We start from the raw sequence: 27,649 nt of genomic DNA on the forward strand, positions 1-27,649 counted from the left end.
GGACTTTTCGCCCAGCTCATGCTTTCTTTTGCAGATATTTATATGGTGCAAACCCGACCAGTTACATTACAAGGACATATTCATTTTTTTGTTGGGCACATGGAGATGGAACTGATTTGCCCAGAATCACAGGATTTTGAGCCGGCGGCGCCGAGACTCGAACCTTGTTACCAATGCCAAAGTCAGTAGCCGTGGATCATTTTAGCATGACCAGCCCCACCATGTTCTGCATCTTGGATGCAAACCAGAGCAGATTTGATTTCCATTCTTATGTAATGCAGCAGCTGATGCCCCACAGCCCTTCCCGAGGCTTCTGTGAGGGCGGAGCTGCTGCAGATTCAGCATCGAACAGAGGCGCCCAACCGCTGAATGAGGAGGGGGCCTGCCCCCACCCACCACACACACTTCTATGCAGACACGTGATGGCCACGCACATCTCTCCCCCTGTGCCCCCCTCCACTTATACTGACGTCATCCCACCTGAGTGTGTGTCCTCGGCAGCTCTGCAGCGCCTGCCCGCGTTTGAACAGCCTTCGAAGCGCTGTGCCGCCGGGGAGCCAGAGCCATTCCACTGAGCATGCGCAGGTCGGAGTTCACGCGGAATTATGACAGCCCATGCGTAGCTCGGAATTCACTAAGAACAAGGACTGAGCATGCGCAGTTCGGAGTTCACAATGCACAATGACTGAGCATGCGCAGCTCGAGGAGGTAGACCCACATCTGAGCATGCGTAGTTCATCGGGTCATCTTTGTATCTGAGCGTGGGCAGGTCAACATCACTATCTTCTACCTATGTCGCGATATCACAACATTCACAGTGTGCAGAGCCTAACAATTGAGCATGCGCAATCAAATGTCACTGTCTTGTATCAGTGTTTCAGTATTTACGCATGCGCAGTCGGATATCCACGTCTTATGCCTGCCTATCTATGCGTGTGCAGTCGGGTGTCATGATCTTGTGCTTGTGTCATGATCTGCACATGCGCGGTCGGGTTGTAATAACTAGTTTCCTCTCTCCCTATCTGCGCACGCGCAGTCGGTGACCAAGCCGAGGCCATGAAGAGTCTCACTATCTGAGCATGCGCAGTTGGTGTCCGAGGCGGTGCTGTAGCTGGGGTGCGGGCCGGTGTACTATCAATAGACCCACCCCATCTGTCCTTACACCCCCCGCGTTTCCACACATGCGTGGAAACCCCATGTCTTGGCTACATGTATTTTAGGCTCCCTTCTCTTCTGCCCGTTTACTGCGCATGCGTGTGATTGCACGCATGCGCGTTCAAGATCCAGTGGCGAACACTACTCCTTTATTTATTTATTTTTATTTATTTATGCGATTTTATATAGCGCGAAATTTACCCGAAGGTGTCAGAGCGCTTTACATAAGAACCTGTTGAGAAACATAACGATTTAGGTTTACATGCGTTACATAAAGGATACAAACAGAAAAAATTGCAAATGTACATGTGGTGTCTTAGCGTGGACACGTTCTAGTGTTTCTATGCAATGTAATACAATCTACACCCACCCACCACAGACGTCATGGTGTCACATGACGCTGCCAATAAAAGAGGCTGAGCGCACGTGCTAAGGACCTTCTCTACCACTCATTCCTGGTGTCTGTGTCATCCTTGCTGCGCCTACCATGAGGGCCCAGGGCCCATACCTTCAATCATTACAATGGCGACGAGGTCGGTAGTGCAACCCACGCGTGCCACTACCAATCACTGAGGAAAAAGGGGGAGATAGTGCCTGCCTGAAGGGCACCCCCTGCAGCAAGGCACAGCGAGCCGAGAAGCCGGTGCACGTCGGAGCCCAGCAGCCACCAAGAGGCGACCGGCTAGCCGACTGAAGCCACCCGCGACGGCCGCCACCAACATGTGCCTCGAGGAATGAGCGGACCGCCCAGAGCCCACCTGAGACGGCCGCATGGCAATAACCCCACCAGAGTGGTGCACGGACCGGGCGGAGTCCACCCGCCACGACCGCGACGCAGCATCTGGCCTGCCGGCCGAAGGTGAGCCCCTGGGGGGTGAAGTGCCCAACAGTAACTGTGCCAATAAATAAGCAGGACCAGCGGAGCCTACCCGCGGCCTGCCCGAGTCCTCCCTTGCCCCCGCCGCGTGTGTAAAGGAAGCGGCGGGGCCCTGAGTAGCCACGGCGCGAAGGGAAGGCGGCCGGACCCGACAGCAAACTAAACCAACGAGGGGGAGGGAGCGGAGTAGCTAACCGCCTCCCGACCCCCCTCGCGACGTGGTCCAGGCCAGCGGAGCCCACCCGCGACCGGCCGGCGGCACCCCCACCGAGGGAAGACACAGCAGCGCCAGCGGAGCCCACCCTCGACCTGCCGGCGGCACCCCCAGCGAAGAAGAGACGAAGCAGCGCCAGCGGAGCCCACCCGCGGCCCGCCGGTAGCGCCTAGCGGGGGACAGTGACTGCAGAGCCAGCGGAGCCCACCCGTGACCTGCGAGAAGCAAGGCAGGTCTCCGCCGCGCAGCGTGTGCCTGTAGAAGCTGCAGCGGCGGGAGACCGGCGACAGTGGGGCCAGCGGACCAAGCACTTTAAAAAAAAACAGAGCCGACGGGGCCCAACCGCGGCCTGCCTAGCGCGTTCCTCGCCGAGGAGGAGTGACCGGAGCGACGAGATCCCCCACCGGAGAAAGCAACTTCTCCCCCGCCCGCGTGAGCACTGCCGAGGCGGCTGCGGACGGGGGGGAGAGAGAGCGAGGAAGAAGCAAGCATCGGCAGGCGGCCAGCGCCGCCAAGATCTGAAGGCGCCCCCCCTCCTCGTGTGCTCCGTGTGAGGAGCAGAGTGCAGGGAAGTGGGGGTGAGTGACCGTCTGCACGCGGCCAGCGCCGCCGTCAAAAAGGGGTGCCCCCTCCCTGTGTGCTCTGGGTGAGGAGCAGAGTGCCAGCAGCGCGATCAACACCGCCAAAGAGTCACCAGCACCACCGGGACACTTAAACAAGAGAACACACCAGTGCACCCACAAAAACAGCCAAATTAGCCCCCAGCATCAATGCCTGCACAACACGAGAAAGGGACATACACAGTGCGTTTACAATGTAAGCCTGACGTCAGCACATTTTCAATTAGGTACATTTGCTGCAACACTTATAAGCAAGGGAAAATCACTCACCCATTTTCAGCAGCAGCTTCAACCCCCGGTGCACTGAAGCAGTAGAGTGCACATCCCGGGAAAGACAAGACAGGCTGTTCAAAAGATCCAGCAACACTGCCACCCTGTGGCCAAAAGTATTACTGCACCAACATCTTTCAGCACAGAAACAAGCACTGCTCAACGCAAAAGAAGTTAGCACCATCTAGCGGCAACAGACGGAGTAGTGCCCCAAGGGAAAGCATCTCAACGCCGCAATCCAGAAAGCGCGCTCCGCGCAGAAGACAAGGAAGAGAAGACAAGAACACGCACCAGCAAGGAGTCGGCAGATGCCACTTCCAGAGTGACGTGGGAAGAGGCACCAACGCCTCACCAAGCATCCAAGCAAGGACAAAACGTCTGGAGAAAACGACTGCCAAGCACTGGAGGAACGATCAGGGAATAAGACTGCCGAGATCAGAAGACGGAGAGAGCAGTGACTTCTAGTGACCACAGGAGATCACCGCAGCATCAACTACTCCCGCCAACGGTCCGAAGCAGCAAACTTCTGACGACATCCAAAGCAGCAAGTACCCGACGGTCCAAAGCAGCAAAGTACTGGACGTCAGCCAAAGCAGCAAGAAAAGACGCCAGCCAAAGCTGCAAGTACTGACGACACGCAACAAGTGTCCGAGAGCCTTGAAAAGAACGGGCACAGATAACGCGCCACGTGGCAAGGCACAGCCCCCACGAGATGGAAGAAGGGCACAGGTAACGCCACAGTGCAGAAGAGTTACCGAAGAAGACCACTAAGCGTGGCACCCCCAGAAGCCGATCCACAGAAAGATCGCGTACCAAGTATGACCCGTGATGGGTTCTCTAAACCTACATCAGAAAGTCCGATGGACGACCAAAGAAACCTGCCAAAACATCAGCAGGAGCGGACCGCCAAATGGTCCAGGACGTTCGACCTAGTCAAGGTCTCCAACACCATCCCACGAACGTCACCTACAAGAATCTAGTGAAGAGGGTTCGCGACGCCAACTCAGGAAGCTGAGGAAGAAGGAGGAAGTGTTCCAGTCGGGGACAAACCAGGATCACACATGCAGCGGGCGCGCCCTGCATGGAGGAGCCAGGTCAGGAGAGAAGATGCAAGATCGGACCGAGTGATGTCGCGAAACAGGAAGGGAGAAATGGAGAGATCCGAGTGGCACGTCTGCCACCGTGAAAAGAAAGGAAGAAGAGGAGAGATCTGCGTGGCACGTCTGCCACTGCGAAAAGAAAGGAAGAAGAGGAGAGATCTGCGTGGCACGTCTGCCACTGCGAAAAGAAAGGAAGAAGAGGAGAGAGCTGTGTGGCACGTCTGCCACTGCGAAAAGAAAGGAAGAAGAGGAGAGAGATGTGTGGCACGTCTGCCACCATCAACAGTAAGGAAGAAAAGGAGAGATCTGCGTGGCACATAGCCACAGTGAAAAGAAAGGAAGAAGAGGAGAGAGCTGTGTGGCACGTCTGCCACGGCTTGAGAGCAAGGAAGGATATCCACGTGGCCGTTGCCACAATTAAGAACAGAAAGAAGTATATCCCCGTGGCCGTTGCCACAGTTAATAATAGAAGGAAGTAATCCACGTGGCCGTTGCCACAGTTAAGTAAGGAAGGAATAAATCCACTTGGCTGTTACCACAGTTAAGAGTGAAGAAGTAAGTCTGTGCGCAGTGGGTCCCCACAGTGAGCCCAAGGCCAACCATCATTCCACGGCGAACTACAAGAACTCCAACCGCACCCGTCACCGCGGAGGTCAGCAACAGAAAGATTGTGAGTACAACGGGGCTCCCCAAGGCTTGCAGACTGTTTCCATCAGCACCACCAACCAGGCCAAAGCGGCCAGTTGTTCCCCTAAACAAACTGAACGCCATCTGCCCAATTCCAAGCAGCGGCGGATTGAACAGCTTGGCGGAACTGAACACTTCACTGCATCCTGAGATATGTTATTTTCTAAAAAATGTAGACTCGGAGGTTGAGTCTTTTCATAGAGTAAAAGGGGGAGTGATGTGGTGTCTTAGCGTGGACACGTTCTAGTGTTTCTATGCAATGTAATACAATCTACACCCACCCACCACAGACGTCATGGTGTCACATGACGCTGCCAATAAAAGAGGCTGAGCGCACGTGCTCAGGACCTTCTCTACCACTCATTCCTGGTGTCTGTGTCATCCTTGCTGCGCCTACCATGAGGGCCCAGGGCCCATACCTTCAATCATTACAGTACATTTGCAACATTTCACCAGGGAGAGCCCCTGCCTTGCCCTGGCTCCGGCAGCCACAGGGCCCGGCCGAGGCTCCCAGGAGAGGCCCGCACAAAGGCGAGGAGGCTGCGGGGAGCGAGGGATTGTTTTTCAAGCTCCCCCGCCGCCTAAGAAAGGCGCCCATTCACTGCTTGCAGATACAGCTCGCCTTTCCGGTCCCCTTGCCTTTGTTTCACAGTGCGCTGCCCCCCCCCCTGCCTTTGTTTCACAGTGCGCTCCCCCCCCCTGTAGTGGCTGTTAGCGGTCTAGCTTACCACGCACACGCACCCACACATCCGCAGGCCAGGCGTGTCCTGCGGGGCTCAATAAAAGGGGTGCGCGCGCTCGAGCACGTCACTTCCGACAGCACTACAGTGTCGGTGCCTCCTTCCTGCTGCGGCGCTGCCAGCCCCTGCGCAAGGCCACCAATCACCCAGGCCTCAGGTGGCCACTAGAAGGCCAGGGCACAAAACTGGCGACGAAGGGAGGGGGCCCAACCCTCGCTCGCACGCTCGTGCCACCTCGGAGCTGGTCCGCTCTGACTCGCTGTGCCTACCGCGCATCCACGGCTCTCTGCACTTGGCCGAGCTGGGGCCTGTCCACCTGTCTGGGCCTTGGCTTAGGGCCCCTCAAACCCCCTGGACCACTGTGTGGGGACCGCCTGGGTCGGAGGACCCCCCCTGCATCGAGGGGCATCAAGCGGCTTCAACGGGTGCTGAGCCGGCCTGCCTTCCGCGACTACCTGCTATTTCCCACGCATTGCGCGTGAGCCGCGGATCGGCCCGACACCCTGCTTTTCCTCACGCATTGCGCGTGAGAGGTCTCTGTCTGCTAGGGAGAGACTTCCAGAGATTTCCCCAGTGCCTGGGAACGGAGGACTCCAGCGGAGGACGTGCCCGCCACTCTCCTGGGTGCCCCACTGTGGCCGGCGGCTGGGCAGCCTTGGGGCCAACTCGCCACGTCCGTGTGCGTCTTCAGGATCATCGTTGCCTGGGGAGGAACGCACCCTGCAGCCTGCTTGTCGCGAGGCGCCCCGAGGCCTTCAACCACTGCAACGACGCTGAGGTGAGCCACGCGACGTCGCAGAGCTTGCGCGGGGAGGGAAAAGTGACTCGTTGTTGACACCCTGTGGCACCACCACCATGACGGAGGAAGACGCGCCGGTGCCGGTCGTCACCATCCCATTCCAGCATGCTGCGACAGGGGTACTGCCACCATTCAGCGAGGCGGCGGACCCGTCTACGGCCTCCCCGAGATGGAAAATATGGCTAGAAAGGTTGGAAAACTACTTCATCGTCACGAGAGAAACAGACAAGACGGTGAAGCAGTCACTTCTGCTACACTACGCGGGTGATGAAATCTTCAGGTTGTTCAAACACCTGCCTAACACAGGAGATGACTATGACGCAGCGGTCGCCGCTCTGAACGGCCATTTTGACCCCCAACTGAACGTAGACTTTGAGGTCTTCAAACTGGGCCAAGCGCGCCAAAGGGAAGGTGAGACGATGGACCAATTCCATACCCGTGTTAGGGAGCTGGCCAGCTCCACCAATGAAGACCAACCAAAGGCCATAAGACGACAGATCATCCAGGGATGCCGGGATAAAACGCTGAGAGGGGCGATCCTCCGCAAGCCAGGCATAACGCTAGAAGACATCTTAATTCTTGCTAGATCTCATGAACTCTCGAGTGTCAGGGCTTCTGCCATGGAACAGGCACTACACCTACCACAAGTCAAGGCGGAGACCATCAAAGTGGAGCGGGCAGATGCTGTACGACCCCAACCACGGGGACCACCGCAAAGGGAATAACGGAGAGACCCACCGCGGGCGCGATGTGGGTATTGTGGACATGAACCTCATGGGGCAAAAGACTGCCCGGCTCAAGGTAAAACCTGCGCGAACTGCGGGATACCAAATCATTTTGCCTCGGTGTGCCGCAAAAGGAACACGTCAAAACCATTCCGGAGGCCACGGGCGCCCACAAAAGCCGTCCGTCAACTGTCGTTGGAAGAAGCAACACCAGCCAGGACAGAGAAACACCTTCCCACGGTGTACGATGACTCAGAGTCGGAGGATGAGGAAGCGTACATCGTGTCGTTCGCACGAGAGCTAAAACAGCGACGACGGCCACAGCCCACATGCATTGTGCAAATGGCGGGAAACGAAGTTAAGGCCATAATTGACACTGGCGCTACTGTAAACGTAATGGGTTTGCAACAATTCAACAGACTACGCCCACGGCCTGAAATATTACCGTCCAAGACCAGGATTTTTGCTTATGGAGCGGACACTCCCCTGCCCTTAAAGGGAAAAATAACAATACCCATCCAGGCCGATGAGACACGGGTAATGGCGACAATCCACATCATCAACCGTGAAGCCGATACCTTGATCAGCAGTCACACCGCAGAGGACTTGAAGCTCATCGCTTTCGCTAACCGGATAAGATCACACCAGGTGGATGAACTTTTGCCGCGATTTCCCGAACTGTTCCAGGGCCTAGGCTGCATCAAATGCGAGCCTATCAAATTGCACATAGATAAATCAGTCACTCCCACCGCCTTGCGGCACCGCCGAGTACCCTTCCATCTACGCCCACTGGTGGAAAAGGAACTGGAGAAACGAGAAGCTCTCGGGGTCATCGAGAAAGTCACGGGGCCCACCCCATGGGTATCCCCCATGGTGATCGTAGAAAAACCTAAACAACCAGGCGCTATCCGCCTGTGCATCGACATGCGACTACTGAACGCCGCCATCCGGAGAGAGAGACATCTGACCCCAACCATGGATGACATCGTCGCTGATGTAAATGGGTCGAAGTGGTTCTTGAAGATAGATCTGAACGCCGGATACCATCAACTGCCCCTAGCGGAGGAGAGTCGCTTCATCACCACCTTTAGCACTCACCTGGGACTCTGGCGTTACAAACGACTAAACTTCGGCATTTCGTCAGCGGCGGAGGTGTTCCAAAACACCATCCGTGAACTCCTCTCAGGGCTACCTGGGGTCATCAACGTCAGCGATGACATCCTGATACATTCTGCCACAGCATCAGAACACCACAAGCACCTGAGAGACGTCCTGAAAAGACTCAGCGTCCATGGAGCCACACTCCACAAAGAGAAATGCCAATTCTTTCAGCCCTCGATAGAATTCTTTGGCTACGTATTCAATCAGGAGGGCATTCAGATTGATCCGAAGAAATCCAAAGCCATCAAAGATGCCCTCGCGCCAAAGTCCTCGACGGAGGTGAGGAGTTTCCTTGGTATGGCCACATACTGTGGCCGGTTCATACCGGGTCTGGCCACCAGAAGTGAACCACTACGTGCACTAACGAAGACTGTCTCGTGGCAGTGGGGCCCGAAGGAAGAAGAGGCATTCCGGGGGATCAAAGACGCGCTTTTGGAGAAAGCCACACTGTCATACTTCGACCCCAAGAAGCGTAGTACAGAGGTGATTGTGGACGCTAGCCCGGTGGGGCTCGGCGCGGTCCTGAGCCAAGAACATGAGCCCGGCCAGTGGACAGCGCTAGCGTTTGCCAGCAAGGCCCTTACCCCGACGGAGACCAGATATGCCCAAATCGAGAGGGAGGCGCTCGCCATCAAGTGGGCCTGCGGCCACTTCCACCTCTACTTACATGGCCACCCATTCGTAATGGTAACAGACCACCAACCACTAGTGTCCCTTTTCAAAGGGACTGCTCCACACCCCCCACCTCGCATTGAACGATGGGTGATACAACTACAATCCTACGAGATGGAAGTCACCTACCGCCCGGGAGCCAAGAATCCCGCGGACTATCTGTCACGCCACCCCTCTCGACAAGAACCTGAATCGACGGAGGATGACCGTGAGGAGTATGCTCAGTGGGTAGCCCTCGCGTCGTGCCCGGTCAGCATGACCATTGACGAAATAAAAGAAGCCGCGGCAGACGACCATGTGTACCGGAGAACGACTCAGGCAGTACAAGACGGATCGTGGACAGAATACCTACGCCCGCCCACATCCTGGGTCGCGGAGGACAAGGAATCACTCACAAGATTCTGGCGGATCCGACATGAGTTGAGCACCACGGATGACGGAGTGCTACTGAGGGGCTCACGACTAGTCATACCCCACAGTCTGAGACACTGGGCGATACAATTAGCCCACGGAGGACATCAAGGATCGACGAAAATGAAGGCGCGCATGAGGGAAAAGGTATGGTTTCCAGACTTAGAGCCCAGGGTGGAAGAGTACGTACGAGGATGCATGGCCTGCCAGCTGACAAGTGATCTGGAGAGACCCGTGCCAATAATCACCGAAGAGGCCTGTACCTCCCCCTGGACCAAAATCAGTATAGACTTTGGAAGTTTTTCGGGAGAAGGACATACACTGGTAGCCATTGACTCTTACTCCAAATATCCAGTGGTGGAGAGAGTTATCTCCACGGCTTTTGCTCATGTGGGACCGGCGCTAGAAAAGATCTTCTCCATGTTCGGTTACCCGTCGGAGGTCCGAAGCGACAATGGGCCGCCGTTCCAAGGGGCAGAATTCGCCACGTTCCTTACGACCAGGGGAATTCGGCACCGCCGCATTACACCTCAGTGGCCACAAGCAAACGGAGACGTGGAGAGGTTTATGCGGACCCTCAATAAAGTATTCCGAATCGCTCTGGTGGAACAAGCCGATCCCGAGCAAAGACTGCACGAGTTCCTAAGAGAGTACAGGGGCACACCCCACTGCGCCACACAAAGGAGCCCGTGGACCCTGATGTTCCAAGGACCACGGAGAGACCTCCACCCAACCGCGCCAGGATGGGCGCCACCCCCGGCCGACACGGAGGAGACCCAGTCACGGAGGCAACAAGAGAACCAACGTGCTAGCAAGTACAGGAGGGCCCAGCCGAGGAGTCTCAGCCCGGGGACCCGGGTGATCATTCGGAACAGACGTCCAGGTGGGAACTTCCAAACCTGTTACGAACCATGCCCGTGGACCGTCACATCTACTAAGGGTACCATGGTCACCGCCAAAAGAGGAGAAGAGGAAGTATCACGGAACACTTCGTGGTTCAAGGCGCTCCCGCAGGAGTCCAGTCAGCGACCAGAAGCTGCAGGAGAGGAGATCCGACCCAACGGAACGGCGACAATCAGCGGAGACAACGTCAACGTCCCGGAAGATCAAGTAGAAGAAAGTAACTCCGCGGCAGCGCCCCAAACACCGGCGGCTGCCATCAGAGACACTTTCCAGACAAATGAAGGTGGCAGGGGCAACGCCCGAAAATACAATCTGAGGCCTAACCCCCCACCGAGCCAAATGCTGAAAGACTATGCCTGCCAGCTGGTGCCTTGAGCACAACACCAATGGACACGCAAGTACCCAGGCGCTCCTATATGACATGTTGTAAGACTGAATCTGTTTATCTCATTATCTGTTTGAAAAAAAAAAAAAACAATTGCAAGTTGGGGAGGGATGTAGTGGCTGTTAGCGGTCTAGCTTACCACGCACAGGCACCCACACATCCGCAGGCCAGGCGTGGCCTGCGGGGCCCAATAAAAGGGGTGCGCGCGCTCGAGCACGTCTCTTCCGACAGCACTACAGTGTCGGTGCCTCCTTCCTGCTGCGGCGCTGCCAGCCCCTGCGCAAGGCCACCAATCACCCAGGCCTCTGGTGGCCACTAGAAGGCCAGGGCACAACACCCCCCTCCTTTGTTTCCCAGTGCGCTGCCCCAGGTGTGCAGCTGAAGAGATCCCCTTCATTCCATTGCACTCACCTCCCATGCTGCCATTTGAAATTGGCCCACCTCAGGTGTGTTTTCTTTGTGTAGCGCTCCCTGAAAATCCAATCGCCTTTAGGCCTCCATATTTTCTTCAGATAATGGAACAGGCCAAGTGAGAGTTTATGATTGTTCCTGCATCACAGAGTAATACAATGTTTTTATTGAACGCTGTCTGCTACAGTTCTGCCGATTCTAAGTACTGTAAATAACAGATACTACTATTACCACATTTATGGCACTTAATGTACAGCCCTCCAAGGAACTCAGGCAGGAGTCTCTCTTGCCATGATTTCCACTTGTGACCTTTGGCCCCCTTCATTACCTCATCCACCAGCTTTCTCACACTTTGTCACAACATGTCGCAGGGAATTCCCAGTATGTCAAAGCCATTGATAATATACTCTTTAAAAAAAAAACGCTCTGCTGAGAAGGTGCAGTAAACATGGTGCCCATTTGGCAAGGGTAATGGCAGCTCCACTTACAGCACAAACATTTCTGCCTGCCTGGTGGGGCTCCCAGGTGTGGCAGGCTCTATTCTACCAGGGGAGAGGTGCCTAACCTCGCTGGCATAGTGGTCTGGTGGGCCACCTGCCAAACTCTAAATGAGTACCATACTCTACTACAACGAATCTTGGGTGTACCAACATGTATAGAGAACTTTGCATCATGAAAACGTTAATACTAATGTAAGAGTAAATGATGCATAGTATGTAATAGTGTGTTTGCAATAAAGTAATATTTATGAGATAAAGCACTGACTGGACAATGACTTATTGAGTGTGGTTGTCACGTACTAGCAAGCTGGGGGTACTAGCCCACACCACCTCCCGAATAGGCCTTGCACTGCTCTGCTTCATGAGCCGGACAGAGTCAAGTGCTACAATCGGGCACTTGGTTCCCAGCACAGAGAATGTTGTGACTTATTTCTTGTGAAGGACTAACATCCTTTTCAAGTCGTAACTCTCTTCCTTAGAAGGATGAAGTTAGAAAGCAGGTGTAACAACCGCAGATAAAGATTTTAAAAGTCCGGACTGGACAGACATCATCTGGAGAGACTGCCTTTCAGGTGGTAAGCAAGGAAGATATCTCCTCTTCCCCAATCCTTGGGAGAACTGGGATACGAGGGATGAAGGCTCGTAATGATTCTGCATGGGACAGGATGATATAAGATGGAAAATACAGTCATGAATGACCTCGATCATTTAGATAAAGGAGGCCAAAGTTTCACAAGCATCTTAGGAGGGGGAATAGTCATTTTGTTACAAGGCAAACTGGTGAGATTCGAGACTGCCCTTGAGGAGTTGGAGGCTTAAAATTGAAATTAAAATGGTAGCAATAAGATGCAATATCCAATGCCTGAGTGGTTGACATTAATTTTGCACTTTCATAGGCAGGCGTGTGTATTTTTAAGTGTCTACTGTACTTGCAAATGCAAAGACTCCATCAAAACACATACAGACACACAGCCGAAGGTCGAGAACCTGTAGGTTGTAGTTTACTTATTTGCAGTTCTTAGACCACTGCTCCAGCAAGCCCAGCGCACCCAGAGATTGTCCCATCCTCCTGGTGCAGATCGGAGATTCAGTCTCAAGCACATCACAGCCCAAGATATATGAAACACTGGCCATTTAGAGCACTGCACTTTATTTTAGCTAAGACATTTTCCTTCTTGCCCTCATTACTACACTAGGGCTTTCGAGTAGGTCTTTATTTCTGGCATTAGAAATACATTTTACTGCTTTTGTTGTTTTACACCGTGTGTGTTGTGCATGCTTGCAATATATTGTGTGCACAAGGAGGGTTGAATTGTTTTTTCGGTTGGTGAGATTTGCAGAATGTTTTGTGGGTTAGCTGGTTTGCAGAGTCTGTTGAATGTATGTGGTTTGCTGAGTAAATTAGGGCTGCAGTGTGTCTCGAATGTATGTGGTTTGCTGAGTAAATTAGGGCTGCAGTGTGTCTCGAATGTATGTGGTTTGCTGAGTAAATTAGGGCTGCAGTGTGTCTCGAATGTATGTGGTTTGCTGAGTAAATTAGGGCTGCAGTGTGTCTCGAATGTATGTGGTTTGCTGAGAAAATTAGGGCTGCAGTGTGTCTCGAATGTATGTGGTTTGCTGAGTAGGTTAGGGCTGCAGTGTGTGTCGAATGTATGTGGTTTGCTGAGTAAAATAGAGCTGCAGTGTGTGTCAAATGTATGTGGTTTGCTGAGTAAGTTAGAGCTGCAGTGTGTGTCAAATGTATGTGGTTTGCTGAGTAAATTAGGGCTGCAGTGTGTCTCGATGTATGTGGTTTGCTGAGTAAAATAGAGCTGCAGTGTGTCTCGATGTATGTGGTTTGCTGAGCAAGTTAGAGCTGCAGTGTGTGTCAAATGTATGTGGTTTGCTGCGTAAGTTAGAGCTGCAGTGTGTGTCAAATGTATGTGGTTTGCTGAGTAAATTAGGGCTGCAGTGTGTCTCGATGTATGTGGTTTGCTGAGTAAAATAGAGCTGCAGTGTGTCTCGATGTATGTGGTTTGCTGAGCAAGTTAGAGCTGCAGTGTGTGTCAAATGTATGTGGTTTGCTGAGTAAATTAGGGCTGCAGTGTGTCTCGATGTATGTGGTTTGCTGAGCAAGTTAGAGCTGCAGTGTGTGTCAAATGTATGTGGTTTGCGGAGTAAGTTAGAGCTGCAGTGTGTGTCAAATGTATGTGGTTTGCTGAGTAAGTTAGAGCTGCAGTGTGTGTCAAATGTATGTGGTTTGCTGAGTAAGTTAGAGCTGCAGTGTGTGTCAAAGGTGTGTGGTTTACTGAGTAAGTTAGGGCTGCAGTGTGTGTCGATGTATGTGGTTTGCTGAGCAAGTTAGAGCTGCAGTGTGTGTCGAATGTATGTGGTTTGCTGAGTAAGTTAGGGCTGCAGTGTGTCTCGAATGTATGTGGTTTTCTGAGTAAAATAGGGCTGCAGTGTGTCTCGATGTATGTGGTTTGCTGAGCAAGTTAGAGCTGCAGTGTGTGTCGAATGTATGTGGTTTGCTGAGTAAGTTAGGGCTGCAGTGTGTCTCGAATGTATGTGGTTTTCTGAGTAAAATAGGGCTGCAGTGTGTCTCGATGTATGTGGTTTGCTGAGTAAATTAGGGCTGCAGTGTGTGTCGAATGTATGTGGTTTGCTGAGTAAAATAGAGCTGCAGTGTGTCTCGATGTATGTGGTTTGCTGAGTAAATTAGGGCTGCAGTGTGTCTCGAATCTATGTGGTTTGCTGAGTAAATTAGGGCTGCAGTGTGTGTCGAATGTTTGTGGTTTGCTGAGTGAATTAGGGCTGCAGTGTGTCTCGAATCTATGTGGTTTGCTGAGTAAATTAGGGCTGCAGTGTGTCTCGAATCTATGTGGTTTGCTGAGTAAATTAGGGCTGCAGTGTGTGTCGAATGTTTGTGGTTTGCTGAGTGAATTAGGGCTGCAGTGTGTCTCGAATCTATGTGGTTTGCTGAGTAAATTAGGGCTGCAGTGTGTCTCGAATGTATGTGGTTTACTGAGTAAGTTAGGGCTGCAGTGGGTGTCGAATGTATGTGGTTTACTGAGTAAGTTAGGGCTGTAGTGTGTGTGGAATGTATGGTTTACTGAGTGAGTTAGGGCTGCAGTGTGTGTCAGGTGTCACAGCAGAGTGGTCAGTGGGTTTGGAGAGAATCAGAGGTCAGCAAGGTTGACATGTTTATCAGGCCAGGATGGTTTGCAGTGACTGCTAGGAGTCAGTGAGCTTACAGAGAGCCCCCTTTTCGGTCACAGGCTGCTCTGAAGACAGGCACGCCTAGAAAACAGGGAGCCCGCCCTCAGCAGCAACAGAACCTGCCATCTTTGTCCCCAGCAGGCCCTTCCCCTGCTGTTGTTTAATCATCAATATTGCAGAGACGAACGGCGGTAGCAGCAAAACACTCTACGGTGTGTGTCACTACACTGTCGGAACACCGTTATCTTACTGGGACATGTGGTATGGTAACAGTTATGTTTTACACTGGTGGCCCAAGGAGCTAATGTGCCTACTCCAAGGATCTGTGTTTGCTTTTGTATACTCACATGTTTACTTGTTTGATTCCACATGAGTTTACATAGCTTTTCAGCCTTCTAAGGTCGATAAAATGAGTACAAACAGTGGTGCTGTGTTCTGCTAAACAGGCAGAGCACAACAAAAGACAGGACCACAGGGACAGCACGGCTATACAAATATCTAATCCACCACTGGCCTGAAACCCCCATTGTATGGCCATGCAGTCTATAATACCTGCTGACTGGCACCACTGGTGGACTCAGCAGCTATGACCTGCCTGCTGGAAGCAGGCATGGCGACCAGCTGACAACCTACACCCCTGCATTTAATTTTTCCTCATTTCTGACACTGTGGAGAAGGTCAGCTATAAAAACAAATTGCATCCACTTCAAAGATCCCCTCTCCCAGAAACCTCTGAAGGCAACATTGGAAATGATAGATCATTGCAGGATTCCGGTATCCTGGCACCTTTTGGAGAAGTCATGTCAGGTGGCAAGGCTGTACTTTTAGAAGACCAGGTGGTGGAGTACAGCATAAGATAGATAGAGTGAGGGCGATAGATAGAGTGAGGGAGATAGATAGATAGATAGATAGATAGATAGATAGATAGATAGATAGATAGATAGATAGATAGATAGATAGATAAATAGATAGATAGATAGATAGATAGATAGATAGATAGATAGATAGATAGATAGATAGATAGATAGATAGATAGATAGATAGATAGATAGATAGATAGATAGATAGATAGATAGATAGATAGATAGATAGATAGATAGATAGATAGATAGATAGATAGATAGATAGATAGATAGATAGATAGATAGATAGAGTGAGGGTGATAGATAGAGTGAGAGTGATAGATAGATAGATAGATAGATAGATAGATAGATAGATAGATAGATAGATAGATAGATAGATAGATAGATAGATAGATAGATAGATAGATAGATAGATAGATAGATAGATAGATAGATAGATAGATAGATAGATAGAGTGAGGGTGATAGATAGAGTGAGAGTGATAGATAGCTAGATAGATAGATAGCTAGATAGCTAGATAGCTAGATGGATAGATAGATAGATAGATAGATAGATAGATAGATAGATAGATAGATAGATAGATAGATAGATAGATAGATAGATAGATAGATAGATAGATAGATAGATAGATAGATAGATAGATAGATAGATAGATAGATAGATAGATAGATAGATAGATAGATAGATAGATGATAGATAGATAGATAGATAGAGTGAGGGTGATAGATAGATAGATAGATAGATAGATAGATAGATAGATAGATAGATAGATAGACAGATAGATAGATAGATAGATAGATAGATAGATAGATAGATAGATAGATAGATAGATAGATAGATAGAGTGACGGCGATAGATAGATAGATAGATAGATAGATAGATAGATAGATAGATAGATAGATAGATAGATAGATAGATAGAGTGAGGGCGATAGATAGATAGAGTGAGGGCGATAGAGAGATAGATATATAGATACATAGATACATAGATAAATAGACAGATAGATAGATAGAGTGAGGGTGATAGATAGATAGATAGATAGATAGATAGATAGATAGATAGATAGATAGATAGATAGATAGATAGATAGATAGAGTGAGGGTGATAAATAGATAGATAGTTAGAAAACTAGATAGAGTGAGGGTGATAGATAGATAGATAGATAGATAGATAGATAGATAGATAGATAGATAGATAGATAGATAGATAGATAGATAGATAGATAGATAGATAGATAGATAGGTAGATAGGTAGATAGGTAGATAGATAGGTAGAGTAAGGGCGATAGATAGATAGATAGTTAGAAAGCTAGATAGAGTGAGGGCGATAGATAGAGTGAGGGCGATACATAGAGTGAGGGCGATAAATAGATAGAGGGCGATAGATAGATAGAGTGAGGGCGATAGATAGATAGATAGATAGATAGATAGATAGATAGATAGATAGATAGATAGATAGATAGATAGATAGATAGATAGATAGATAGAGTGAGGGCGATAGATAGAGTGAATGTGATAGATAGAGTGAGGGCGATAGATAGATAGACAGATAGATAGATAGAGTGAGGCAGATAGATAGATATATTGATAGAGAGTGAGGGCGATAGATAGAGTGAGGGCAATAGATAGATAGAGTGAGGGCGATAGACAGAGTGAGGGCGATGGATAGAGTAAGGGCGACAGTTAGATAGAGTGAGGGCGGCAGATAGAGTGAGGGCAACAGAAAGATAGAGTGAGGGTGAAAGATAGATAGAGTAAGGGCGATAGATAGATAGAGTAAAGGCGATAGATAGATAGATAGAGTGAGGGCGATAGATAGATGTGTGTGGTTGTGTGTGTGTGGTTGTGTGTGTGTGTGGTTGTGTGTGTGGTTGTATGTGTGTGTGGTTGTAAGTGTGTGTGGTTGTATGTGTGGTTGTGTGTGTGGTTGGGTGTGATAGTGTGTGTGAACAGGGAGGTAGAGAAGGAGGTGGGGTGGAAGAGAACAGCAGATAAACAGGAAGTTAAAGAAGGAGGTGGGTGGATGAGAGCAGCAGATCAGCACATGAGAAGAGAACAGGGAGTTAAAGAAGGAGGCGGAGTGGAAGAGAACAGCAGATTGTCACAGGAGAAGAGAACCGGGAGTCACAGAAGGAGGCAGTGGAAATGAACAGCAGATCAGTAGAGGAGAAGAGAACAGGGAGTTAGAGAAGGAGGCAGCATGAAAGAGAGCAGCAGATCAGCACGAGAGAAGAGAAGAGAACAGAGAGTTAGAGAAGGAGGTGGGGGGAAGAGAGGAACAGATCAGCACAGCAGAAGAGAACAGGGAGTTAAAAAGGAGGCAGGGTGGAAGAGAACAGCAGATCGGCACAGGAGAAGAGAACAGGGAGTTAGAGAAAGAGGCGGGTGGAAGAGAACAGAAGATTAGCACAGGAGAAGAAAACAGGGAGTTAAAGAAGATGACGGGGTGGAAGAGAGCAACAGATCAGCACAGGAGAAGAGAAGAGAACAGGGAGTTAGATAAGGAGGTGGGTGGAAGAGAGGAACAGATCAGCACAGCAGAAGAGAACAGGGAGTTAAAGAAGGAGGTGGGGTGGAAGAGAGCAGCAGATCAGCAGAAATTAACAGGGAGTTTAAGAAGGAGGTGGGGTGGAAGAGAGCAACAGATCAGCACAGGAGAAGAGAAGAGAACAGGGAATTAGAGAAGGAGGCGGGTGGTAGAGAGCAACTGATTAGCACAGCAGAAGAGAACAGGGAGTTAAAGAAGGAGGTGGGGTGGAAGAGAGCAGCAGAACAGCACGGGAGAAGAGAACAGGGAGGTAGAGAAGTAGGTGGGGTGGAAGAGAACAGCAGATCAGCATGAGAGAAGAGAACAGGGAGCTAAAGAAGGAGGCGGGTGGAAGATAGCAGCAGATCAGCACATGAGAAGAGATCAGGGATTTAAAGAAGGAGGTGAATGGGTGGTGAATGGGTGGATGTCTATCTGGCTTGATAACTAGGAGGATCTGAATGGAGAGGCAGGCGGTGAAAGGGCAGGTTGCAGAGTTCTGGCGTTCAGGGTTTTTAAATATTGACATCACTAATCTATAGCGTGAAATCAAATCCGGTCGAGAAGAGGATAACTACACTTTCAGGGGAGAGACTGACCTTCGCCTGTGGGACTCCCATTCATACATCTCTATGGTGCCCAGGGAGGTGACCTTACATTCCTAAGTCACAAGGAAACGAATAAGTATGGGCGTTCCGCAAATTCGTGTGAAATCGAAATCGCAATCCGCAAAATCCGCGAATTCGTGTGAATTTTAGTTTTTTGCGTGTTCACTGAGTTTTTTGCGTGTTCGCGGGGTTTTGTGCATGTTCGCGGTGCTTTTTGCGTGTTCGCGGGCCGCTTGCATTGCAAAGTTACCCATGCGTTCGTATATGGGCACAGCACCCTCTGGTTCATCACTGCCACTCTCTGGTTCATCACTGCCACCCTCTGGTTCACCACTGACACCCTCTGGTTCACCCCTGCCACCCTCTGGTTCACCCCTGCCACCCTTTGGTTCACCCCTGCCACCCTTTGGTTCAGCACTGCCACTCTCTTGTTCATCCCTGCCACCCTCTGGTTTAGCACTGTCACCCTCTGGTTCACCACTGCCACCCTCTGGTTCATCACAGCACCTCTGGTTCACCACTGCCACCCTCTGGGTAACCACTGTCACCCTCTGGTTCAGCACTGCCACCCTCTGGTTCACGACTGCCACCCTCTGGTTCATCACAGCCACCCTCTGGTTCACCACTGCCACCCTCTGGTTCACCCCTGCTACGCTCTGGTTCACCCCTGCCACCCTCTGGTTCACCACTGCCACCCTCTGGTTCAGCACTGCCACTCTCTGGTTCACCCCTGCCACCCTCTGGTTCAGCACTGTCACGCTCTAGTTCATCACTGCCACCCTCTGGTTCACGACTGCCACCCTCTGGTTCATCACAGCACCTCTGGTTCACCACTGCCACCCTCTGGTTAACCACTGTCACCCTCTGGTTCAGCACTGCCACCCTCTGGTTCACCACTGCCACCCTCTGGTTCACCACTGCCACCCTCTGGTTCACCCCTGCCACACTCTTGTTCACCACTGCCACCCTCTGGTTCATCACAGCACCCTCTGGTTCTCCCCTGTCACCCTCTGGTACAGCACTGTCACCCTCTGGTTTACCACTGCCACCCTCTGGTTCATGACTGCCACCCTCTGGTTCATACCAGCACCTCTGAATCACCACTGCCACCCTCTGGTTAACCACTGTCACCCTCTGGTTCAGCACTGCCACCCTCTGGTTCACCACTGCCACCCCCTGGTTCACCCTTGCCACCCTCTGGTTCACCACTGCCACCCTCTGGTTCACCCCTGCTACCCTCTGGTTCACCCCTGCCACCCTCTGGTTCACCACTGCCACCCTCTTGTTCAGCACTGCCACTCTCTGGTTCACCCCTGCCACCCTCTGGTTCAGCACTGTCACGCTCTGGTTCATCACTGCCACCCTCTGGTTCATGACTGCCACCCTCTGGTTCATCACAGCACCTCTGGTTCACCACTGCCACCCTCTGGTTCATCACAGCACCCTCTGGTTCTCCCCTGTCACCCTCTGGTACAGAACTGTCACCCTCTGGTTTACCACTGCCACCCTCTGGTTCATGACTGCCACCCTCTGGTTCATACCAGCACCTCTGAATCACCACTGCCACCCTCTGGTTAACCACTGTCACCCTCTGGTTCAGCACTGCCACCCTCTGGTTCACCACTGCCACCCTCTGGTTCACCCATGCCACCCTCTGGTTCACCACTGCCACCCTCTGGTTCATCCCAGCACCCTGTGGTTCACCCCTGCCACCCTCTGGTACAGCACTGCCACCCTCTGGTACAGCACTGCTACCCTCTGGTTCACAACTGCCACCCTCTGGTTCATCACAGCACCTCTGGTTCACCACTGCCACCCTCTGGTTCATCACTGCCACCCTCTGGTTCACCACTGCCACCCTCTGGGTCACCCCTGCCACCCTCTTCTTCACCCCTGCCACCCTCTGGCTCACCACTGCCATCCTCTGGTTCAGCACTGTCACCCTCTGGTTCATCACTGCCACCCTCTGGTCATGACTGCCATCCTCTGGTTCATCACAGCACCTTTGGTTCAATTCAAGTAATTTATATATATAGCGCGCTACATACCCAGAGGGTCTCAAGGCGCTTGGAGAAGGGTGGGGAATTACTTGTCGAATATCCAGGTTTTAAGTTGCTTTCTGAATGCTAGGTGGTTCTGAGTGAGGCGAAGGTGAATGGGGAGTGAGTTCCAGGTTTTAGCCGCCAGGTAGGAGAAGGATCTTCCTCCCATGGTGGTTTTGTTGATGCGAGGTACAGCAACAAGGGCTTGGTTGGAGGAGCGTAGCTGGCGGGAGGGGGTGTAGAAGGAAAGTCGTGTGTTTAGGCATTCGGGTCCAAGTTCGTAAAGTGCTTTGTGTGCGTGGGTTAGGAGGCGGAATGTTATCCTCTTATTGACGGGGAGCCAGTGGAGGTTTTTCAGGTGATCAGAAATGTGTTAATTACGCGGGATGTCTAGTATGAGTCTGGCTGAAGCGTTCTGGATGCGTTGGAGTTTTTTCTGAATTTTTTGCGGTGGTGCCGGCGTATAGGGTGTTTCCTTAGTCCAGTCGGCTTGTAACCAGTGCGTGGGTGACCGTTTTTCTAGTTTCGGTGGGGATCCAGCGAAATGTTTTTTTGAGCATGCGAAGAATGTTGAAGCAAGAAGATGAAACGGCGTTGACTTGTCTGGTCATCGAGAGTGAGGAGTCCAGAATGACGCCTAGGTTCCGTGCGTGGTCTGTCGGGATGGGTGCTTTTCCAATGGACACTGGCCACCAAGAGTCGTCCCAGGCAGAGGGGGAGGTACCTAAGATAAGGACTTCTGTTTAGTCGGAATTCAGTTTCAGACGGCTGTGCTTCATCCACTCGGCTACTTCATTCATTCCTTCATGCAGGTTGGTTTTGGCGGTGTTAGGGTCTTTGGTGAGTGATAGGATCAGTTGAGTGTCATCAGCGTATGAGGTGATGTTGAGGTTGTGTTGGCGTGCGATGGTCGCGAGAGGGCTCATGTATACGTTGAAGAGAGTGGGACTGAGTGAGGATCCTTGTGGCACGCCGCAAATGACTTCAGTGGCCTCGGACTTGAATGGTGGGAGGCAGACTCTCTGGGTTCTTCCGGCAAGGAACGAGGTGATCCAATCCAGTGTTTTTCCTTGGATTCCGATGTTTCTGAGGCGTTGTAACAGGGTGCTATGACAGACTGTGTCGAAGGCTGCGGAGAGGTCGAGGAGGATGAGGGTGACTGTGTCTCCATTGTCCAGTAGAGTTCGGATGTCGTCCGTTGCTGCGATGAGTGAAGTCTCAGTGCTGTGTTTGGCTCGGAAGCCGGACTGTGAGAAGTCTAGTGATTTGTTGGTTTCGAGGAAGGCGGTGAGCTGGTTGTTGACAGCTTTCTCGATGACTTTGGACGGGAATGGAAGGAGCGAGATGGGGCGGTAGTTTTTGAGTTCGGTGGGGTCTGCTGTGGGTTTTTTCAGAAGGGCGCTGAGTTCGGCGTGTTTCCAGCTTTTCGGGAAGGTGGCGGAGTTGAGGGAGCAGTTGATGACGTCTCGGAGGTGTGGTGCTATGATGGAATCTGCTTTGTTGAAGATGTGGTGAGGGCATGGGTCTGTGGGGGATCCTGAGTGGATGGAGTTCATCAGGTGGATGGTGTCCTCAGTGGAGATTGGGTTCCAGTCATTAAGGATGTTCAAGGGGGGTGAAGGTACGGCAGAAGGTTGGGTGGGTTGGTTTCCGGGTTGGTTGTGGAAGCTGTTGTGGATGTCTGCGATTTTGTCGTGGAAGAACGAAGCTAGAGAGTCACAGAGGGCTTGAGAGGGAGTGATGTCGTTGGAGTTGGCAGTGGGGTTGGTAAACTCTTTGACGATGTTGAATAATTCCTTGCTATTGTGGGCATTGTTGTCAAGTCGGTCTTTTAAAACGGCTTTCTTGGCAGTCCGGATCAGTTGGTGGTGTATGCGGGTGGCGTTTTTGAAGGCGTCCCTGGTGATGGTGTTTGGGTCTTTTTTCCAGGCCTTCTCAAGTGAGCGACAGAGTTTCTTGGATTTCTTAAGCTCATCGTTGAACCAGGGGGCGTTTTTGTTGCTTAGTTTAATTTGACGTTTTTTCAGGGGTGCCAGGTTGTCGGCGCAGTTGGTTAGCCATTGAGTGAGGTTAAAGGCGGCTTGGTTGGGGTTTGAAGAGTGGTCAGGGGGGTTTTGAAGAAGCGATGAGGAGATCTGGTCGATGGTGATTTTGTTCCAGTTTCTTCGCAGAGTAGGTTGAGGGGGGTTGTGGGTTGTGGTCTTTTTGTAGATAAAGTGAACGCAGCTGTGGTCTGTCCAATGGAGGGCTGTGGTGTGACTGAAGGAAATATGTTTGCTGGAGGTGAAGATAGGGTCGAGTGTGTGACCTGCATTGTGGGTGGGGGTATTAACAAGTTGTTTGAGTCGAGGTTGGCGAGATTGTCCAGAAGGGTGGTGGTGTTGCTGTCGTTGCTCTTTTCCAGGTGAAAATTGAGGTTTCCCAATAGAATGTAGTCCTCGGAGGGGAGGTGTGGGGTGATAAAGTCAGTGATGTCTTCACAGAATTGTGCACGGGGTCCTGGTGGCCTGTAGAGGAGGGTGCCTCTGAGTGTGGTCTTGGGGTCGGTGTGGATCTGGAAGTGAAGGTGCTCGGCGCTAGCGAGGTTGACGTCTGAGCAGGTTGAGATGCAGATGGAATTCTTATGGACGATAGCGATGCCTTCTCCTGTTTGCTTGGTGCGGTCTTTTCGAATGATCTTGTAGCCTTCTGGGATGGCAATGGTGATGTCTGGGGCTGAGGAGGCATTCATCCATGTTTCTGTTAGGAAGATGACGTCCGGAGAGATGGTGTCTAGTAGATTCCAGAGGTCGATGGCGTGTCTGTGGATCGAGCGGGTGTTGAGCAGGATACATTTTAGGTGGTTGGTGTCAGGTCTCTGTTTGGTGTTAGTGGATGAGGAGTTGGTCTTGGTGACGTCAAACTTGCAGGAGTTGCATGTGAAGGGTCCATGGGTGTGTCCAGGTGCGGCTTGGGCGCAGTTGGGGAGTTGACCGGTGTTAAGGGCTAAGAGGGTGGAGGCGGCGTATGTAATGCAGGTGGGGAGGATGGTACGGGGGCCAGGGAGTCTGGCGCTGGGCGCGGGCTTGGCGCGGACGGGCGTAGACGGGCTTGCCTTTGGCGCACCTTCGGCACGGCCGCAGCGCGTGGACGCTGCGCATTGGGACATCTGTCATTAAATGGGGAGTGGAGGGGGAGGGGCGTGGGAGGGGCAGCAGGGAGGCGGGAGCGGGGCGGGGAGGAAGGGCTCTGGGTGACAACAACAAACAAAATGGAGGCGGTGAAAAGTCGAGTGAGGCTGGGGCCACTGAGATTATAATCACAGCGCTTTAAACAAGCGGCGTTATTGTGCAGAGATAGAGCGCAGTGCCGTTTTCGTCGCGCTGTTTCAATGGCACAAACTATGCAGCAATACAAATCACCAGAAACGCTGTTGCGCTGTTACAATGGCACAAACTATGCAGAAGTACAAATCACCAAAAGCGCTATGAGCGCAGTGATGTCTAACAAATGCACAATTTTAAAAGCACAGACAGTCTGTAGTGAATGGGTGAGTAACGATACCACCAGGAGCCAAGAGCTAGGGAGTGTGGGAGCGACCGCGTCTGACGAAGTCAGGACGGTCACAGCTCTGCCTTCTACGGAGTCTGCAGTAAGGGTCAGTGGGTGGGAGGGGCAGCAGGGAGGCGGGAGCGGGGCGGGGAGGAAGGGCTCTGGGAGACAACAACAAACAAAATGGAGGCGGTGAAAAGTCGAGTGAGGCTAGGGCCACTGAGATTATAATCACAGCGCTTTAAACAAGCGGCGTTATTGTGCAGAGATAGAGCGCAGTGCTGTTTTCGTCGCGCTGTTTCAATGGCACAAACTATGCAGCAATACCACTGCCACCCTCTGGTTGACCACTGCCACCCTCTGGTTCAGCACTGCCACCCTCTGGTTCAGCACTGCCACCCTCTGGTTCACCCCTGCCACCCTCTGGTTCAGCACGGCCACCCTCTGGTTCAGTACTGTCACCCTCTGGTTCACACCTGCAACCCTCTGGTTCATCACAGCACCCTCTGGTTCACCCCTGCCACCCTCTGGTACAGCACTGTCACCCTCTGGTTCATCACTGCCACCCTCTGGTTCACGACTGCCACCCTCTGGTTCATCACAGCACCTCTGGTTCATCACTGCCACCCTCTGGTTAACCACTGTCACCCTCCTCTGGTTCAGCACTGCCACCTTCTGGTTCAGCACTGCCACCCTCTGGTTCACCCCTGCCACCCTCTGGTTCACCACTGCCACCCTCAGGTTTATCACAGCACCCTCTGGTTCACCCCTGCCACCCTCTGGTACAGCACTGTCACCCTCTGGTTTATCACAGCACCCTCTTGTTCACCACTGCCACCCTCTGGTACAGCACTGTCACCCTCTGGTTCAGCACTGCCACCCTCTGGTTCACCACTGTCACCCACTGGTTCACCCCTGCCACCCTCGGGTTCACCACTGCCACCCTCTGGTTCACCCCTGCCACCCTCTGGTTCACCCCTGCCACCCTCTGGTTCACCACTGCCACTCTCTGGTTCAGCACTGCCACTCTCTGGTTCACCCCTGCCACCCTCTGGTTCAGCACTGTCACGCTCTGGTTCACCACTGCCACCCTCTGGTTCACGACTGCCACCCTCTGGTTCATCACAGCACCTCTGGTTCACCACTGCCACCCTCTGGTTAACCACTGTCACCCTCTGGTTCAGCACTGCCACCCTCTGGTTCACCACTGCCACCCTCTGGTTCACCCCTGCCACCCTCTTGTTCACCACTGCCACCCTCTGGTTCATCACAGCACCCTCTGGTTCACCCCTGCCACCCTCTGGTACAGTACTGTCACCCTCTGGTTTACCACTGCCACCCTCTGGTTCATGACTGCCACCCTCTGGTTCATACCAGCACCTCTGGTTCACCACTGCCACCCTCTGGTTAACCACTGTCACCCTCTGGTTCAGCACTGCCACCCTCTGGTTCACCACTGCCACCCTCTGGTTCACCCTTGCCACCCTCTGGTTCACCACTGCCACCCTCTGGTTCATCACAGCACCCTGTGGTTCACCCCTGCCACCCTCTGGTACAGCACTGCCACCCTCTGGTTCTCCCCTGCTACCCTCTGGTTCACGACTGCCACCCTCTGGTTCATCACAGCACCTCTGGTTCACCACTGCCACCCTCTGGTTCATCACTGCCACCCTCTGGTTCACCACTGCCACCCTCTGGTTCACCACTGCCATCATCTGGTTCAGCACTGTCACCCTCTGGTTCACCACTGCCACCCTCTGGTCATGACTGCCACCCTCTGGTTCATCACAGCACCCCTGGTTGACCACTGCCACCCTCTGGTTGACCACTGCCACCCTCTGGTTCAGCACTGCCACCCTCTGGTTCACCACTGCCACCCTCTGGTTCACCCCTGCCACCCTCTGGTACAGCACTGTCACCCTCTGGTTTATCACAGCACCCTCTTGTTCACCACTGCCACCCTCTGGTACAGCACTGTCACCCTCTGGTTCAGCACTGCCACCCTCTGGTTCACCACTGTCACCCACTGGTTCACCCCTGCCACCCTCGGGTTCACCACTGCCACCCTCTGGTTCACCCCTGCCACCCTCTGGTTCACCCCTGCCACCCTCTGGTTCACCACTGCCACTCTCTGGTTCAGCACTGCCACTCTCTGGTTCACCCCTGCCACCCTCTGGTTCAGCACTGTCACGCTCTGGTTCACCACTGCCACCCTCTGGTTCACGACTGCCACCCTCTGGTTCATCACAGCACCTCTGGTTCACCACTGCCACCCTCTGGTTAAGCACTGTCACCCTCTGGTTCAGCACTGCCACCCTCTGGTTCACCACTGCCACCCTCTGGTTCACCCCTGCCACCCTCTTGTTCACCACTGTCACCCTCTGGTTCATCACAGCACCCTCTGGTTCACCCCTGCCACCCTCTGGTACAGTACTGTCACCCTCTGGTTTACCACTGCCACCCTCTGGTTCATGACTGCCACCCTCTGGTTCATACCAGCACCTCTGGTTCACCACTGCCACCCTCTGGTTAACCACTGTCACCCTCTGGTTCAGCACTGCCACCCTCTGGTTCACCACTGCCACCCTCTGGTTCACCCCTGCCACCCTCTTGTTCACCACTGTCACCCTCTGGTTCATCACAGCACCCTCTGGTTCACCCCTGCCACCCTCTGGTACAGTACTGTCATCCTCTGGTTTACCACTGCCACCCTCTGGTTCACGACTGCCACCCTCTGGTTCATCACAGCACCTCTGGTTCACCACTGCCACCCTCTGGTTCATCACTGCCACCCTCTGGTTCACCACTGCCACCCTCTGGTTCACCACTGCCATCATCTGGTTCAGCACTGTCACCCTCTGGTTCACCACTGCCACCCTCTGGTCATGACTGCCACCCTCTGGTTCATCACAGCACCCCTGGTTGACCACTGCCACCCTCTGGTTGACCACTGCCACCCTCTGGTTCAGCACTGCCACCCTCTGGTTCACCACTGCCACCCTCTGGTTCACCCCTGCCACCCTCTGGTTCACCACTGCCACCCTCTGGTCATGACTGCCACCCTCAGGTTCATCACAGCACCCCTGGTTGACCACTGCCACCCTTTGGTTGACCACTGCCACCCTCTGGTTCAGCACTGCCACCCTCTGGTTCACCACTGCCACCCTCTGGTTCACCCCTGCCACCCTCTGGTTCAGCACGGCCACCCTCTGGTTCAGCACTGTAACCCTCTGGTTCACACCTGCCACCCT

At 52.5% G+C, this 27,649-nt stretch overlaps 2 protein-coding genes across 3 annotated transcripts in view; one reads left to right on the plus strand and one right to left on the minus strand.

The window, feature by feature from the left end:
- LOC147709816 (uncharacterized) overlaps window positions 1–592 on the minus strand; it is a 117,739-nt gene extending 117,147 nt beyond the window's left edge. For both annotated transcript variants that reach the window (XM_086928272.1, XM_086928271.1), the window contains exon 1: window positions 481–592. The gene's annotated coding sequence lies outside the window, so the exon portion shown is untranslated. The remainder of the gene's footprint in view (window positions 1–480) is intronic.
- Window positions 1–27,649, plus strand: part of LOC147709815 (uncharacterized) — a 1,100,435-nt gene that overhangs the window by 376,128 nt on the left and 696,658 nt on the right. The window lies entirely within an intron of this gene.

Source organism: Lissotriton vulgaris, chromosome 6 (genome assembly GCF_964263255.1).
Source record: "Lissotriton vulgaris chromosome 6, aLisVul1.2, whole genome shotgun sequence".
NCBI lineage: Eukaryota > Metazoa > Chordata > Amphibia > Caudata > Salamandridae > Lissotriton > Lissotriton vulgaris.